The sequence below is a fragment of the Oreochromis niloticus genome, linkage group LG16 (assembly GCF_001858045.2).
Source record: "Oreochromis niloticus isolate F11D_XX linkage group LG16, O_niloticus_UMD_NMBU, whole genome shotgun sequence".
In the NCBI taxonomy this organism is placed as follows: Eukaryota; Metazoa; Chordata; class Actinopteri; order Cichliformes; family Cichlidae; genus Oreochromis; species Oreochromis niloticus.
In genome coordinates this window covers 35,356,611-35,375,345 of record NC_031987.2, presented here as the reverse complement: position 1 = coordinate 35,375,345, position 18,735 = coordinate 35,356,611, and positions in this window count along the sequence as shown.

Here is an 18,735-nt window from a genome sequence, read left to right as displayed (position 1 = left end):
GAACTCAGCCCTATATTTCAGGTTATTTTTTTTATAAATCCTTGCAAACACAACATGTGCCCTCTCTTTGGAAAGAAGCAGTTGTGGTTCCTGTCCCTAAATCTAGTCGTCCAAAAGTTCTAAGTGACTTCAGGCCTGTTGCCCTCACCTCAGTTGTGATGAAAGTCTTTAAAAAATCATCAGAAGTTTGATTATAGAAGAAATTGAACATCAGCTGGATCCAATGCAATTTGCATATAGGCGCCTTTGACTCTACTAAATTTGATTTTTAAACATGTAGAGCAGGGGTAGGCAACCTTTCTGATGATGAGTGCCAACTAAAATTTCCTCAGAAGTCAGTTTGATTGCATTAGCAACAAATTTAATAACACTCTATATGAACAGTTAGACACTATATAGAACCATTTTATAGAATTATATTTATTCGCAGATGTTGGCAGCTATCAGCGAAGAGTTATCGGCTATTTTGAAACAAAAAAAAGACACTTTTTATCCATAACAAGAACTCCATAAAAGCAAATGAACTGTACAACAGAAAATGCAAATGCAAATGCAAAACACGGGAGGGCATGGAGCTGCTGCCAGAGAGCAGCAGGTGTTAGCACGGCCCCTCCCGAGAACCCTCAATGTCTACAAGGTTTTAAAATTGAGAGGTGGGCACCGGCGCCAGAGGTGGGGTTGAACACACAGACCGTCCACTGGACGCAGTTAACGTGCCCACCCTCAAGGCCCTATATGTATGTGTTATGAGAGGGTGAGTAATGCGCATGTCTAAGTTGTGGAATAAAATTCAGGCACAGGTGGCCAGAAGGGGACGGGGGGGGGATGTCTCCCCTGCACCCTGGTGACACACCCGCACCTCAAGGCGCTACTTGTATGGGTGGGTGTGTTGGAGCGGGAAGAGGGAGGCAGCTGGGGATGGGGAGTGTTGGGAAGGAAGTATTATTTTTTGTTATTTTTATTATTTCCATTTATTATTTTATTTTTATTAATTCTATTTTTATTATTTTGTTATTACTGTTATTACTGTCATTACTGTTGCATCATAATCATATAGCAAGCCTTTGCATTGACACATTTATTGAAGTATTGATACTGCATTCATAGGTTTAAATATATTAGCCTTTAGTACAGGTCTAGTAAGAATCACTTTAAATTGCTGAGCTGCAGGGACAGGAAATATACTCTGTGCCAAAATGAGACAGGAAACACTTCTGCAAGGCTTGCAGAAGTGAAACTGAAAGCAGTCTGAGTTGGTTTGTCATTTTATTATGCATTTATATCTCTGATTAAGCTTTGATTAAGTTTTAAGTAGTGGTATTAGATTTACGTTTGTTTTATACATTTTACATAGAAGTTAAGATCATCACAACACAGGATGGCCTTAGCCTGGTTGCCTAAGTTGAGGTCAACTAAGGTGCAGAGAGCATATGCAAACTCTGTGCACGCACAGACAGACATACACACACATACACACACACACTGTTAGGGTGTAGGTGAAAGTTGACTGATGAAGAAGTAGATGCACGATGCGAGAGCTGAGCTGGCTTACGGGAAACCACCGGGGAGAAGATGGAAGCCAGTGTCCTTTTAATTGTGTCACAAGTTGTCAAATAGAACATTTGTGGTTTTGAAACTGATGTATGTGATGACTGTGAGGAGTTTTCCTGTAATGCAACTCAGATTGGAATAAATGACACTCAGACAGGTTTTACAAATTAACGTGCACACGGGTGAGAGTTCGAAGGAGACTCACACACCCTGGAGCAGTGGTCAGCCTTTATTTATACTCAAGCATGTTTGCGTCTCAGAAACATGCAGGAAGAGATAACATACAACTGTGCAGGCTTCCTGCAGAGCTTGCACAGCGTGCAGGCTTCCTGCTGAGCTTGCACAACGTAACTTCCTGTTGAGCTTGCACAACGTAACTTCTCTAGTAAAAAAGAGCAAACACATCTAGAAAACCTCAAATGAAATGTACTTCTAAACATAAACATAATAAAAATCTTTCAACATTCCCTCCTGTTGTTTGATCTTTTCTCCTATATATATACATAGCAACTCACTAACACTGTATCAGTCTATGGCCACTTGTAAAACATTTTTAGCCAGGACATCATTAATTAGTGGGTTTTGTGAATATGTTATATCCAAATGTCTATCTCATTATCATCTTCTGCATTCTGTGGTAGGGTGATGTAAGCATTAATTGAAGCAGTTACCATTTTTGACACCATGTTCTTCAAACAAGGTATGACGCATGAAGTGGAAATACACAATAACAATAGTAGAACACCAACTAAAACAAGTCCTTTAATCAGCAGGGACTTCCAAGAGCCGCTTAACAACCACGCGAGCCAGTCTTCTGTGTTTGTGACATAGTCTTGTTGTTGTGCATCCCTGAGTTGTCTAAGTGTGTTCAGAGCATCAGTCATGTTGGATGAGTGCACATTATCTGGAATGTATGTGCAGCATGTGTTGTTAAAGAGGACACATAGTCCTCCTTTCTCGGCGAGAATCATGTCTAATGCTACTCTGTGTTGCATTACTGCAATGCGCAGAGCGTCAATTTCTTGATTCTGTTTGTCGTTGATTTTACATGAAGCATTCAGAAAAAGTCCAAAACGGTAGTCCAACGTCTCGATACGCAGGGCATGTTTCCCAACTCCGACCCATGGGAACAGGGCATGTACCACTTTCTGTCCAGTGGTCCAGAGCTTGAAATCCTGGGGGACATCTGATCCCCAGATCGGGTCGTGTGGTTGTACTGCAGAGACGTCTCGTCGTTGTCGTCGGGGCATCGTGGTGTTTCCCACAGTTATTTTGAAGGTGTGATCTGATATGAAGATGGGAGCGCAAACTCCGGTTCATCCTGGGGGTAGTATGAAATAAGCACGTTGTCCACATAGCCAGGCCATTCCTTGCACCCAGTAAGTGCCGTTAGAGCGGTTGGCTGTGTTCACAGGGGCACCTTCTCCGTTTCCAGCGGTCTGATTACAATTAGTGGTGTTTCCAAGCGGTCTGTTACCGTTGTCTTGCCGGTAGCACATGGAGTGGTTCTTCCCTGGGGTTTGGTCCAAGAACACTGGGAAGTGAATGGATGTGTTCCGGTTCGTCACGTTGAAGTTGATCCAGAAAAGTTGATCACACGTTCTATTGTCTAATCCAGCGTTTTCAGTGGTGATCAACTCATATTGTGGTGGTCCCGTAAACATACTAAACAGGTTAAGCGAGTGGATGGTAGAGCTTGTCTCATTAATGATGATTTTCTTATGTTGATAGCCAATGCCCGCGAAACTGGCAGCGCACTTGGCTTGTGTTTTATTCATGTAGTCTCCATAAAAGGTGGGATGTGTCGAGGTGCATGGCATGTGGGAGCAGACGTAACATGCAGTGTTGTTAGGCTCTCCCTTAGTTCTGTCATGTACGTAGCGATACCATGCGTTATTCATCCATGGGTGAATGTGGTCTTGTGTCATGTCACGAAGGTGTGAGTTGTCATGTGTCCATCTTGTCTGCAGGTGGTGTTGTTCATCTTCTTTCTTTCGGGTGAGTGTCAATAAACTCACCAGGAGTGCAACACTAGCCACTAGGAGGACGAGCGTCTTCATGATGACCAGACACACCTGTGACCTCTGATGAGTAGACTACCGACGAGAAGTAGAGGGCGGGGTGTACCCGATCAGCCCTCCCTTCACCAATAGATCACCAGGAGTTAGGGGTGTCGGCGTCTAAACGTCTAGGTTGTCACTCACTTTTTTGCAGTGGCTTTGATGAATCCAGGACGGTCTTTCTGCTATTTTGCAGGCAGTTGGCATGGTGAGTAGCACTTGATAAGGACCTTCCCACCTTGGTGAGCTCCAATTTTTCCTTTGGAGTACTTTGATCAGGATCCAATCACCTGGTTTCAACCTGCAAGACACTGGAGAAATATCACTCGGCAGTTGGTTGTTTAGTACAATCTCTTTATTTTCAAGCAATTTAGTCATCCATTCAGCTAGTGTAGTTTCTCTTATTGACTTATCTATGGGCTCACTTGTGATTGGTAGTGGAAATGGTCTACCGTGAATGATTTCAAAAGGTGTGAGTTTCTGAGAACTTTGTGTCAGTCTCATCCACATTTTTACCAGGCCTATACACTCAGGCCATGGTCTCCCTGTTTCTTCCATGCATTTTCTCAGTCTCTGTTTTATCGTGCCGTTAGTTCTTTCCACTAGTCCGGCACTTTGAGGGTGGTAAGCACAGTGATGTTTGATACTGAATCCTAGTGCTTCAGAGACCTTGCTGATTACTTCATTAACAAAATGTGTCCCATTGTCTGATCTTATCAGAGTGGGGATGCCATATGTTGGAATGAAATGGTTGCACAAACATTTTGCTACTGCTTTTTTTACTGGATAAATTTCTGGCCATTTTGAAAATACGTCTATAATCACTAGAGCGTATTTTGAGCCTTGGCATTCATTTAGTTCAATAAAATCCATGTGGATTGTATGAAAAGGATGAGGTGGTGTGGGAAAGTTACCTCTTTTTGGTCTGGGGTTTCCCTGTGCATTATGTTTTTGGCAAATCATGCATGTTCTGACAAATTCCTTTGCTGAATTTTCGAAATTTTGAGTAAAGAAATGTTTAGAAAGTATATCCACCATCCCTCCGGTTGACACATGAGTGAAACCGTGTGTCACTAATGCTGCTGTTTTGTGTAGGGATTTTGGTAGTATTGGTTTACCATTACAAGTCATCAAATCATTTTCCAGCTGTGCACAACATTTTAACCATTTCTTCTGTTCTGCAGTTGGTGCGGCTTTTTGTTCGTTTTTAAGCACATCAAGTGGTATTTGCATTGAGGATTCAGACATTAATGTGTCTATTGTTTGTTGTGCTGCTGCTTTTGCGGCTTGATCTGCGAAGTTATTGCCTTTAGTGACCTCTGAGTTGTCCTTCTGGTGTGCAGCACATTTACATAATGCTAACTGTTTTGGCAATGTTATCACTTCCAACAGTGCCTTTAAAGGATTTCCATGTTGCACTGGATTGCTAGTAGAAGTAATGATACCTCTATTCTGCCAAATTTTTGCAAAATGATGTACTGCTGCAAAAACATACTGGCTGTCAGTGTGTATGTTTATGTCTTGTTCTTCATGCAGTTGACACGCACGTATAACAGCTGTAAGTTCTGCACTTTGTGCAGAGTGTGAGGAAGTTAATGCTTTTGCTTCTAAAACTGTGTCTGCTGTGGTTACTGCATAACCTACACAGTTTCGTCCGAAGCTATTTTTAAACGCTGAACCATCTACAAAGATGTTAACAAAACCAGCTTGTGGTGTGCTGTAAATGTCAGCGCGTGGTTTTGTTTCCTCATCTAGCTTCTTTATACAGCAGTGTGCGTCACCATCTTGCAAAGTAGGGAGAAGTGTGCTGGGGTTTAACTGTCCACACCTCTCAATTCTGATGTGTGACTGTGAAAGCAAAATGCCTACATAGGAAAGTCGTCTGGCATGTGTCAAACTTCTAAGTTGGGAAAAACTTTGCATTGCTTACAGTTCATAGCTCACAGCTCTAAAACTAGGCATCAACAAATCATATGCCTAATCATTATGTGTCACTGTGATCCACAAGTATGATCACAAATTTGTTTTTCAAACTTACAAAACAAACAAACAAAAACAAAACAAATTGCCTATGGCACCAAGGCTTTGCATTCATATTAATTGAGTGTAAGCTGCTTTCTTCATTGCAAGTGTTTGTTACAATAAGGTTTAATTCATGCATCTTATCACTAAGTTCTAAATTCAAACTATCTCACTTCTGACTCTTTCCAAAAATAATTTCACATATAACAATTTGTGTATGTGTTGTCTATTCATTAATATAGTTGTCAATTATTTCTGTCATTATTTTTACCTTCTTTTGTTCATGACATGGCGAACATCTCTAAACAATTCATGAGTTCAGCCTTCAACTTCAACCCAATTATACCCTGTATTCTCGCACTCGAACTTGTCCTGCTTCACCTCCCATCAGTCCTCGTCCCTCTTTTCACAGTGTCCTTGTGTGGCCTTCAAAGCTCCAACAAACACAGTCTGTCTCTTCTCTGTGAGCTGTCTTGACACACCACAGGCACACATATTTCCTGTTTCTGCAGACTAATCGAACTCTTTTGCTTTTCTTTGTATTCATAGTCTATAAACCCTCTTTAATTCTACTAAATCTTGATCTAAAACCAATACACCTTTATGTCATGCTCACACTTCTAAATAGAGCCCTTTCAGACATCAGGAATCATCACACACACTGCCTTTTCTCTCAAACTTCCACTTGTTCACTCCCTCTACTATGAACCTTTGTAGTGTTATTATTACTTATTTTTTATTATTTTTGTACAAATCACACCCAATCACTCAAAACCTACTACTCACAGCATTCACACAGTTAAAATCACTCAAAATATGCTTTCATACGAGTATTTTAGACATGCTTTTCATAATCAGAAAGAGCAAGTCAAAGAAAAACAACTGAAACCTCTAGTCATTCTCACAGCACACACATAAACTGGAGAAAAAACTAAAACACACCGGCATTTATTGCTCAAGAGAGGTTACTACTGAAAGATATATAGTGGTCACTTACTATACATCCACAGTAATGAATTCAAACTCTATTTATACAATTGTAGTCACTATTGTTAGCAACATTTGCAAACAATAGTTATGAAGCTCAATAACACTCTAAACCGAAAGCAACAATCTCCATGCGCGTCACCGCTCCTCATTAGCTTGGTAGTGTCCACATATCCAATTCAGCTTCTCAATCTTGTAGCTTTAGCTATTGTATACAGGGTTTGGCTCATCAGTTGTTAGTATAGGTTTGCTCTTCATCCCAACAAAGTCTCATCTAAGATGACAGGTTTACAAGCAGGTCAAGTGTCTCTATGCACTTGATTAGATTTGGTATTTTCTTTATTTTATTCATCTCATATATCATTGTACTGAGTTTGAGCAAACCTTAAGCTTGATTTAGACTACTTTTAACAATCATCCACCTCACATCATAACTGACTGAGGTGCCTCTTCTTATTAATAGTATGTCATTATTAATGTTATCATTGTATTGTTTTTCCATTTTTATAACAGCAATAGTATACTACAATACACTACTTTACTACTAATATACAATAGTGTATTATTTATATTTTATTATGTATCCATCGTGGGCCTGTGTGAATCTGCAGCTTCACACCTTCCCAAGCTGGAGACACACTTTCCTTGGCTGAACATTGACACAGCCTTAATATACCTTATGCATCTCTCTTTTTTATTTAATATATTTTCGTGTGAATTATCTGGTTTCATGCATTCTATTCATTCTAGGCACGGTCGTCATGCCAACTATGTTTCATTGTTAATACCAGTTTACAGGTTGTTATCCTTCCTATTATTAGTTTGAATACATTAGATAAGCTCTAATTTAATTTAACCTTTTGTTTATTCCACTTCATTCCTCTTTCCATGCTTTAAAATATTACAACTCTTGTGTACGCTTTGTTTTCTTTTTAGCATCCTTTTCGGTATTTATTTCTGCTTGGAGGGTTTCTTTTAATTTAGTCAATGCGGAGGGGCTACATTCTCCCTCCCATGTGGGACATTTAGGGGTTTTTTTTAGGATTTCTCCATCTACATGCACTAATTTGTCCGGTGCCTGGACATTTTTTCTCTAACCACTGCTCGTCAGCAGTGAGTTTTGAAGCTTCGTTACCCATTTTAATCCTTTACAACTTCCTTTACATCCTTTACAACTACACAACTGTGGCACCTTCTCTGGCACGAGAATCGAGAGAGGTAGTTGACACGGCCTTCTACTTTCAAGCTATTCTTGAAAGCGGTGTCAGCTTTACGTGATGAAACACGACCTTCTTCTCTTTTCACCAGTACTTGGGTGGCCTACAGTAAACAAATTGGTGGAATAGTTCAGCCTCCTTATTGTGCTGTAAAATCAACTTATTCCACCAACAAAAAATAAAACAATAAATACCTTTATACGCGCGCTACCTTTACCCACTACGGGGGAGCTACCAGTCCCAGACGAGCTCTATTTTATTTTAAGATGTGTCGGGAGTGCTGGAATGTTATGCTGCTATTATTTGCTGCTATTTTTATAATCATCATTACCATTCTATTAATAACACTATGGATATTGCATTCAGATGTTTAAACATATTGGTATCATATAAGTCTTTATTACAGGTTCAGTGAGAACCACTTTAAACTGTGGTGTTGAATCTATAACCCGAAATGCTTTTGAATCTATAATCTTAAAATGTTTATAGGCAGATTAGATTGCATTATTTGAAAGGCTCACCTCTGAATATAATCTGGGCCTAAAAGTCTTCACAGGAAACTGCAGGTTTGCAAAGTGTGCAGGGCAGGAAGTGAAACCGAAAGCAGAGTCTGAGTGCAAGTATTTTGAGTAGGTTATGAATCTTTAGTATCTTTTATGTATCTATATCTTTGGATTAAGCTTTTAGTAGAGGTTCTTGATTAAAACATTTACTCAACATATTACATATATAGTTCCAATTAGGTTATTACATGTAAGGATGAGCCTGAAACACACACACATAGTTTCAGTTGTGTACGTGTTGGCCTTCTGTCTAGTGGAAAGGTTACAAGGTCTAGCTGGGGAGCTGAGAGGTGAAACAAAGGGCAGCAGAAGCTGACACACATACACACACATATTAGATAGACTCCTTTGAGTAGGTAAGAGTTTAATCATGTTTTGCTTGCGACTGCAAAGGGGGGTGCGTACGTGTTAGTCTGTTCCAGGAAGTACACCAGATGTCCCCGAGATAAGCGACAGCGAAGACGGGCTGAGGGGAAGCACCGAGCCGAAGAAGATGTTCTTTTAAAACTATGTCAAAGTTAACTGAACGTTTGTGGTTTTGCATTGACGTATGCTGTATTAAATCTGCCTAGCAACAGAAGAGGGGGCGGTACAATTCTCACCTCTATAAAGTCTTTGTTTTGACTTTTGTAAAGTAGTTCAATACTGATTGGGTTGTTGAACTCACACATGTGTAATTCATTAAAATGCCGTCTAATTGCACCCGGCTGGATCTGTGGTTATTTTTGGATTCCTCCTCAACATTTTGAACCTTAACAGATGCTACCAGCCCCTCTCGTGTGAGCCAACTTTACCCACTACAGTGGAGCTACCAGTCCCAGACGAGCTCTATTTTCTTTTAAAATGCTACCAGCCCCTCTCGGGCGAGCCTAGTACGAATTTTCGCAACGTGTTTCAGAGTGTCAATATTCACCTGTTTGCTGAGTAATTGCCGGGTTGTCAGGTCCCCCTCATCGACCCCCACCGTCGTGGACCACTTTTAAGAACGCTGGCCAGAACCCGAATTTCACGCTTCTGGTCTTTATCCTGTACCTGGACAGGAGCTGTCGACAGACTTCAGCGCGGGCTTCTCATGACGTCAGGACTCGATGAGGTTTTCCCGTGGGGTCACACAAAAGTGTTATGTCCCATCCGGCTCGAAGGACCAAGAAATGTCAGGAGTTTTCCTGTAGTGCAACTCAGGTCAGAATATATCACACTCAGACAGGTTTGCAAGTTAACGTGCACACGGGTGAGACTCAACGGAGACTCACACCCTGGAACAGTTGTCAGGCTTTATTTATACTTCAAGCATATTTGTGTAGCATGTCCTTCTCAGAGACGTACAGGAAGAGATAAAATAGAACTGTGCTGCATGCAGGCTTCCTGTTGAACTTGTACAGAGCGTAACTTCTCTATTTAAGCTGAACACTAAAAGAGCAAACACATCTAGATAATGAAATGTACTTTTAAGCATAAACATAATAAAAATCCTAAAATCCTAATAAAATCCTTTGACAGTTTACAATATCAGAGGCTACTACAGTTGGGTGAAATAGTGTTTTTCCTGTTTCTTGATTTCCTATTTTTTCGTATGGTTGTCACACTAAAATGTTTTAAATCATCATCCATCCATCTTTCCATGTTCTTTTACTTATCAGGGTTGGGTTGCAAGGTCAGCAGTTTAAGCAGAGAAGCCCAGACCTCCCTCTCTCTCTGGCCACCCCCTCCAGCTTGTCCAGAGGAACACCAAGGCGTTCCCAGGCCACCCGAGAGAGATACTCTCTCCAGCTGGTCCTGGGTCTGTCCTTGGGCCGACCCCTGGTGGGACATGTCTGGAACACCTCACCTAGGAGGCACCCAGGAGGCGTCCTTTTCAGATGCCCAAACCACCTCAACTGCCTACTTTCAAGGTGGGGGAGTGGCAACTCTACTCTGAGCCCGTCAGACAGATGGCTGAACTCCTCAACCTATCTCTAAAGGAAAGGCCAATCACCCTTTGGCAAAAGCTAATTTTCAGTTCAGTTCAATTTTATTTATACAGCGCCAAATCACAACAACAGTCGCCTCAAGGTGCTTTATATTGTAAGGCAGACCCTACAATAATACATTCAGAGAAAAAAAACAACAATCATATGACCCCCTGGCACTTTGGCGACAGTGGGAAGGAAAAACTCCCTTTTAACAGGAAGAAACCTCCGGCAGATCCAGGGCTCAGGGAGGGGCGGGGCCATCTGCTGCGACTGGTTGGGCTGAGAGAAGGAAGACAGGATAGAAGACATTGTCATGATCCTGGGTCATTCGACCCAGCGTTTTGTGTTTCATTTTGGTATCACCTTGTGTTTTGTGTTAATTCTGATTTTGTATTAGTTCTTAGGGTTTGGTTCTGGTGTTTGGTGTTTTATTATTCCTACCTGTGTTCTTTCCCGCTCTGCTCTGTTCGTGTCCCTGAGTTTGTGTTTGTAAAACAGTTTGTGAATTTCCTGTTTTACTTTGAAGGTCTGTGTCTCGTTATGCCCATTAGTTCCAGCTGTGTCCACCCCGTGTGTCATTTCCTCATTTCATGGTTTGTATTTACAGTGTGTGTTTGCCTCTGCTCATTGTTGCTCTGTCTGCGTTAGTTGGTATTTCTCTGTGTCTCTCAGTTCTCATCTCGTGTTCCTCTCCATGTTGCGTGTTCCAGGTTTATTAGTTTTTCCCAGTTTAGGTTCGTGTCTTTGTGCAATCAATCCTCGCCACCCTTGTTTCTGTTTATATTTCACGCATTGTAAACGCTCACCTGCATCTAGCCGTTTCCTGCATATTGGGTCCGTTTCCCTTCAAACACCACACGACTGCTGCCCCAGCCGTCACAGACAGTCTGTGGGAGAGAGCCAGAGATTAATGACAAGTATGAATCAGTGCAGAGAGGTCTATTAACACATAGTGAGTGAGAAAGGTGACTGAAAAGGAAATACTCAATGCATCATGGGAATGCCCCAGCAGCCTACACCTATTGCAGCATAACTAAGGGAGGATTCAGGGTCACCTGGTCCAGCCCTAGCTATATGCTTTACCAAAACAGAAAGTTTTAAGCCTAATCTTAAAAGTAGAGATAGTGTCTGTCTCCCAAATGCAAAATGGAAGCTGGTTCCACAGAAGAGGGCCCTGAAAACTGAAGGCTCTGCCTCCCATTCTACTTTTAAATACTCTAGGAACAATAAGTAAGCCTGCAGTGTGAGATCGAAGTGCTCTAATAGGGTGATATGGTACTACAAGGTTATTAAGATAAGATGGGGCCTGATTATTTAAGACCTTGTATGTGAGGAGCAAGATTTTGAATTCTGGATCTAACAGGGAGCCAATGAAGGGAAGCCAATAAAGGAGAAATCTGCTCTCTCTTTCTAGCATTTTGGATTAACTGAAGGCTTTTCAGGGAGTTTTAGGACTTCCTGATAATAAAGAAATTACAGTAGTCCAGGCTGGAAGTGATAAATGCATGAACTAGTTTTTCAGCGTCACTCTGAGACAGGATATTTCTAACTTTAGAGATGTTGCACAAATGGAAGAAAGCAGTCTTACATATTTGTTTAATATGTGCATTGAAGGACATGTCTTGGTCAAAAATTACTCCAAGGTTCCTCACAGCCTTACTGGAGGCCAAGGTAATGCCATCCAGAGTAAGAATCTGGTTAGATACCATATTTCTAAGATTTTCAGGGCCGAGTACAATAACCTCAGTTTTATCTGAATTAAGAAGCAGAAAGTTAGCGGCCATCCAGGTCTTTATGTCTTTAAGACATTCCTGCAGTTTAACTAATTAGTGTGTGTTATCTGGCTTCATGGACAGATAGAGCTGCGTGTCATCTGCATAGCAGTGAAAATTTATGCTATGTCTTCTAATGATACTGCCTAAGGGAAGCATGCATAATGTAAACAAAATTGGTCCTAGTACTGAACCCTGTGGAACTCCATAATTAACCTGAGCGTGTGAAGAGGACTCTCCATTTACATGTACAAATTGGAGTCTATTAGACAGATATGATACAAACCACTGCAGTGCAGTACCTGTAATACCTACAGCGTGCTCTAATCGCGCTAACAGGATATTATGGTCAACAGTATTGAATGCAGCACTAAGGTCTAGCAGGACAAGCACAAGGATGAGTCCACTGTCAGAGGCCATAAGAAGATCATTTGTAACCTTCACTAAAGCTGTTTCTGTGCTGTGATGAGCTCTGAAACCTGACTGAAACTCTTCAAATAAGCCATTCCTCTGCAGATGATCTGTTAGCTGTTTGGCAACTACTCTTTCAAGGATGTTTGATATGAAAGGAAGGTTGGAGATTGGCCTATAATTAGCTAAGACTGCTGGGTCTAGAGATGGCTTTTTGAGTAAAGGTTTAACTAAAGCCAGCTTGAAGGCCTGTGGTACATAGCCGATTATTAGAGATAGGTTGATCATATTTAAGATTGAAGAATTAATTAATGGCAGGACTTCTTTGAGCAGTTTTGTAGGAATGGGGTCTAAAAGACACGTTGATGGTTTGGAGGAAGTAATTATTGAAGTTAACTCAGAAAGATCAATTGGAGAAAAAGAGTCTAAATGAATATCAATGGTACTGAAAGTTGCTGCAGATAATATTACATCTGTGGGATGATTATTGGTAATTTTTTCTCTAATTGTTCAAATTTTATTTGTGAAGAAATTCATGAAGTCATTACTAGTTAACGTTAAAGGGATGGTTGGCTCGATAGAGCTCTGACTTTTTGTCAGCCTGGCTACAGTGCTGAAGAGAAACCTGGGGTTGTTCTTATTTTCTTCAATCAGTGATGAATAGTAAGATATTCTGGCTTTGTAGAGGGCTTTCTTATAAAGCAGCAAAGTTTTTTTCCAGGCTAAATGATGATCTTCTAAATTTGTGACACGCCATTTCCTCTCCAGCTTATGAGTTATCTGCTTTAGGCTACGTGTTTGAGAATTATACCACGGAGTCAGGTACTTCTGATTTGAGGCCTTATTTTTCGCAGGAACTACAGTATCTAGTGTCATATGTGGTGAAGAGGCAAAATCAATTCACCTATATATTGTGTATTGTGCTTTAATTAATTCATTCCGGTGTGAGCAATTAAATGTTATGTATCTAGCACCAAATCACAACAGCAGTCGCCTAAAGACACTTAATGTTGCTGGGTAAAAACACAACAATAATGGCTGAGGTTGATGAAAAGGAGACAGGACAACATATACACTGTGTAAGAGAGCAAGCGATACATACTAACTAATGATTAAATGCAGAGAGGTGTATAAACACAGAACGAGCAAAGAAGGAAAAAATTCATACATCATGGGAAGCCCGCAGGAACCTAGGCTTATTGCAGCACAAATAAGGGAAGATTCAGGGTCACCTGATCCACTCTAACTGTATTATTTGTCAAAACTGAAGGTTTTAAGGCTAATCTCAAAAGCTGAGACAGGTGTTTGTCTTCTGAATTAATATTGTGAGTTGCATCCACAGAAGAGTTGCCTGAGAGATGAAGACTCAGATTCCTGTTCAACCTTATAATTCTATAGGAACCACAAGTACACCTAATATTCCAAAAGTACAGAGGTACTTTTGGAACAGTCGATGCCCAAGAGTAAGTCTTTTTTGAAAGTTGGAACTCAACTATTAAGGAAGACTTTTAATGATTTTTTGAAATTGACATAATTAAAGTGTATTGACTGTATTGCATTGAATATAAATGCCCTTTAATTTCTGAGGAATATTACAGTAGATTTGGATGAAACTTGGCCCAGAGGTACAGTAGGTGTTCCAGAGGAGGATTGTGGATTGTTTACAGTGCTGTCGGCCACTGTGGGTGTTTTTTTGGTTTTTACTTAAATGTCCTCGGACAAGAAAGCCTAATTTCTGCTGTTCAGTACTGAAGAAATTTAAACTTTTTAAGATTATGCAAAATTGCAGAACATTTTTAAGGTTATCTGCTATAAAAAGCCAGGCCAGGAAAATCTCCTTCATGTTTTTCTGTGTTTTATTCTCTGTTAGTAGTAATATACCTACAGCTTTTTTGCCTATCTACTAGGCATAAACACACATAGATGATTTAACTGCATTAGGAGCATTTTGCGTTTTTCTTTAGCGATCTTATCATGTGAGAGGTCCAGAGGCACCAGACCCAGCGTAGCCGTCTTTTATCTTTTCCATTACACTTTATACTGACCATTCGATCTTCCAAACAGGTTTTCACCTGTTGCTTACATCCCCACACCTTATCTCTGCATCTCAGAGGCCAGCTGAAACAAACCCCACCTATATAAAAACGCCCTAATCAGCCACACTAACCCTTTACATCGGCCCTTGAGAGCATTTTACTTTTAATTTAACTGTTTTAGGAGCATTATGCTTTTCTTTAGTGCTTTGAAACACACAGGGGGTAATAGTTTCAAACAGAATACCACAAACAGCAGGCATTCCTGCTCTGATACTTCAGATTCTTAACTCTGCAACAGTTAGACAGAGGGGGTTACAGCTAGACCCCTTACAATCAGCAGAAGAGGCCATCCTTATCAAGAGTATCTCAACTGTACATCCATAGTTTTCAATACAAACAGTCTCCTTTATCTTATGTCAGAGGTTCATCGGTGCCACCAAAGCTTTTTTACCTTTCTACTGACCATCCTCCAAACAGGTTTCACCTTTATCTCTGCATCTCAGAGGTCACCTGAAACAAGCCCCACCTATATAAAAATGCACTAATCAGCCACACTAACCCTTTACATCGGTCCTTGAGAGCATAACACTTTCGTTCATCAGCACGAGCATTTTACTTTTAATTTAACTAGTTTAGGAGCATTTTACTTTTCTTTACCGCTCTGAAACACACAGAGGCTAATAGTTTTCAAACAGTGTCACAAATAACATGTATTCCTTTAGAAATAAACTGTGATACTTCTAAAAAACAAACACATATTCTTTCCTCATGACTAGCCAATTCACCATTTTATTTAAATATCTGAATTTTCGGAATGATGATCCAAGCGGGACACAGAGGCTGCTAGTTTAACGCACCAGAATGCAAATATAAATAAAAGCATGACTATCCTGAGAGCCTAGCTGCAGCGACACCTTTCTTTCAGACGGATGCCTGGATGTGCGTTGGAGCCGACTGTGCTACCCGCACACAGCGTTTCTGACCTATGGGCGCTGCTTATACAACAGAGAAAAGCAACAACACAGCGTGTTTCTCTGCTCCAAGACATCGGCGGGCCTTTCAGACGGTAAGCATGTCTGTTATACCCAGCGCATAAATGTCTGTATGTCAGTGCTGATTATACAAACCCTGTTTAAAATGTGACACATATGTTGTCCGAAAACAAATCCTCTAACTTTGCAAAGTTACTGATTTAAAAATATATTTTCGAATTTTTAGTTGCATGTCAAACACACGATAGACTCTTGAGCGTATTTATTTATATAGCTACATTCACAATGGTACAACCATGCTAAATAAAAGATGCCCAAGCACCAAAGCACTCTAATGCAAGCCTCTAAACTACATGTTGATAAGTGCATGAAGTTAACCTCTACAGCTGAAAACAGTTTGTATCCGCACTCTGAGGGTCTGCTGAATTGTTTTTAATATTGCGCTTTTTCACGAACTGCAGATGATGAATTCCTCTTTATTGGACATAGTGTCCTTAAGCTATTGTTGCTCATACTTACAGAGTTCCCTAGCTACTTCTTTACTATGTCAGTAAACTTTTCGAAAAGGAAGGTGTTGTAGATTTAAAGAAACATCCTAATTGAAGCAAAGGCAAAAAATTGGAATGAATTTTATGTGACTGTTCATATTAAAGCCATCAACAAGTGAAAATCCAAAACCGACTCCAATGCTTTGTATTAATGATCTCCCCCTCTCTCTCTCTCTCTGTGTGTGTGTATGTGTGAGTGTGAGTGTGTGCGCCCTCACAGAAGGAAGGTCACAGCAGGAGCTTTTTCAAACGCGTTTCCAATCATTTTTACAAGAAGTGTAGCTCATACAATGGTATTATTGTATTATTTGCGATACTTTATAAATATGAAACTCTAAAGATTTGGAGTTCATGCAAATTGTGAAACAAGAATCTAAATATTTGTGTCACAATGATTTCTATAAAAGCATGTTGTTTATGGGGATAATGTAACAAATCTTTTGTGGCCCTATTAATGATCAATGGTAATTGAAGAGGAAGCTGAACCCCTGCTCTGGACATTTTCATGACAAGTGACAGCGCAGACATCTACTAATGAGAGAACATGTTTTATCATCATAAACACTGTGATATGAAGTATCGTTAAAGTGTCACTTCAGTAATGTTGACTCATGTTTTTAATAGATGACTTTAAAACACTAAACTCTAATTTCTATGGTTTATTTTAAGCTTACAGAATATAACATGTGGTAAGACGATGAGTTTTACTTCTCACTGTCCGTGTTATGTGTATCTATTTATCATGTATGCTACTTTGCTCTGTGGACTGTAAAATGTTTCATTGTGTTCATGAAATAAACCAGACTTTCACCGTCTGAATCTTTTACTGTTTTTTCTGCTTTTGATCACTACAAGTTTGACAAACCCACAGACATCCAGAGTTAACTCACTAACAATGTGGAGCAGTCTCAGTGTATTTAGCTGCTTGTTCCCTAAACACAACCAACTGAGAGAAACGCTTGTAGTCCTCACTTTGGTCATTTTGAACGTTGAAGGAGATTTGCTCCATAGACACCTTATACTAGTGTTCTATTTAAATTCAGATTCCTTTTATAGTTTGCAGTTTCTTTACTAACACATTTGTAGATAAGTTTATTGCTGAACCACACAGCTAGCAGTCTCACTCACTCTCTAGGTTTTGAAGTTTTGTGTGTGTGTGTGTGTGTGTGTGTGTGTGTGTGTGTGTGTGTAATGGTTTAGTCTATCAAACCTTACCCTTTTTCTCCCCAGTATCACAACAGTATGACTCCCAAAGTACGGATCAGTAAACAACCAATGATTCTAAAGCCAGAACAGAAAGATACAGTTGGAAGATGCATGATTGCGTTTTTATGACGCATAGTAAAACTACCCCCTCTTCTTCTTCTCTGTGTTGTTGTTGTTGTTCTTGTGTGTGTGTGTGTGTGTGTGTGTGCCTTAGAAGTCAAATAATACATTAGCCACACTTAAAAAAACAAAAAACATCTGAATTTCATTTAGAACTGAGATTCTAAGTTGTAAGCAGAAATCTTATCCTCAGCCACAAACATGTTTCCCCACTTTCACAATGCTGAGGTGTCAAATCCACAACCCCCAACAAATGGTTTGTTACACGCGGGTGTGAAGGGCATGCTTTACTTACACAGCCTCACACACAGTAGATTTTTAAAGTTTTTGGGGACAATGGTTTAGCCACAGATGTAACTTCTACTTTTGATAAAAACCACTCCACCTGTTTATTTCTTAAGAAATTAAGCTCTTATTTAAACATGTCTACACAATAATAGACACCGTGTGCTCTGTGACATTATAGTCTTCTACTTCAGCGTTCATTGGTTTGCATTTTAAACTCCCAACCTTTCAGGTTGTTATGAACGACTTATATTTCTAACATTTTGTGATATAAAAGTGAACCATGTGGGTTTTTTTTTAATTTTCTGTGTGATGGAATGACTTAAGACACGAGTTATTTAAACAATTCTAAATGAAAGTGTGATGGCCATAGTACTTTATGCTGGACCAAATATGTTAAGGATAATGTTTATCAACGTAAAATTGCAAAGAACCTTTGAATAGATGATAACATTTTGTAAACAGTTACCTCAGAACCTGTACTGTCAGCCCTATGTATGTATGTAAGGTGAAACTTTCCACAGTACTTACACTTAAGTAACTAAACACATAAAGTCACCCTTTACCAATAATCCACTGCTCCTTGAAAAAGTAGCACAAACAGACAACTGACTCAGCAATGATGAGTAGAGCTACCCCGAGGCCGAGACTCAAGCAGAAGAAAATTAAAAGTTTTGGTTTTTGCGGCTCGAAAAATTAAAGAAAGTATGTTTAATAATTCAACAAGACCTACACTTTCAACACACGTACATTCAAATTTTGGATCAGACTAACATCGATGTTGTTCAATAGTTTTTATCCGTTCAAAAAAGCCATTTTACGGCTTTAATGTTTCCAGCTGATAAGGAGAATGAGTGCATTTCATCAAATGCGCGTCCAAAGGCTTTAAACATCCGCTTTGTCTGTAAAGACAGTATCAAACTACAGAGCATTGTTTTTACTAAAATTCAACATTTTCAGATGAAAATTTGGCTGCTTTTTTCACTGTAACACCCCCTCAATGCCATTTTTAG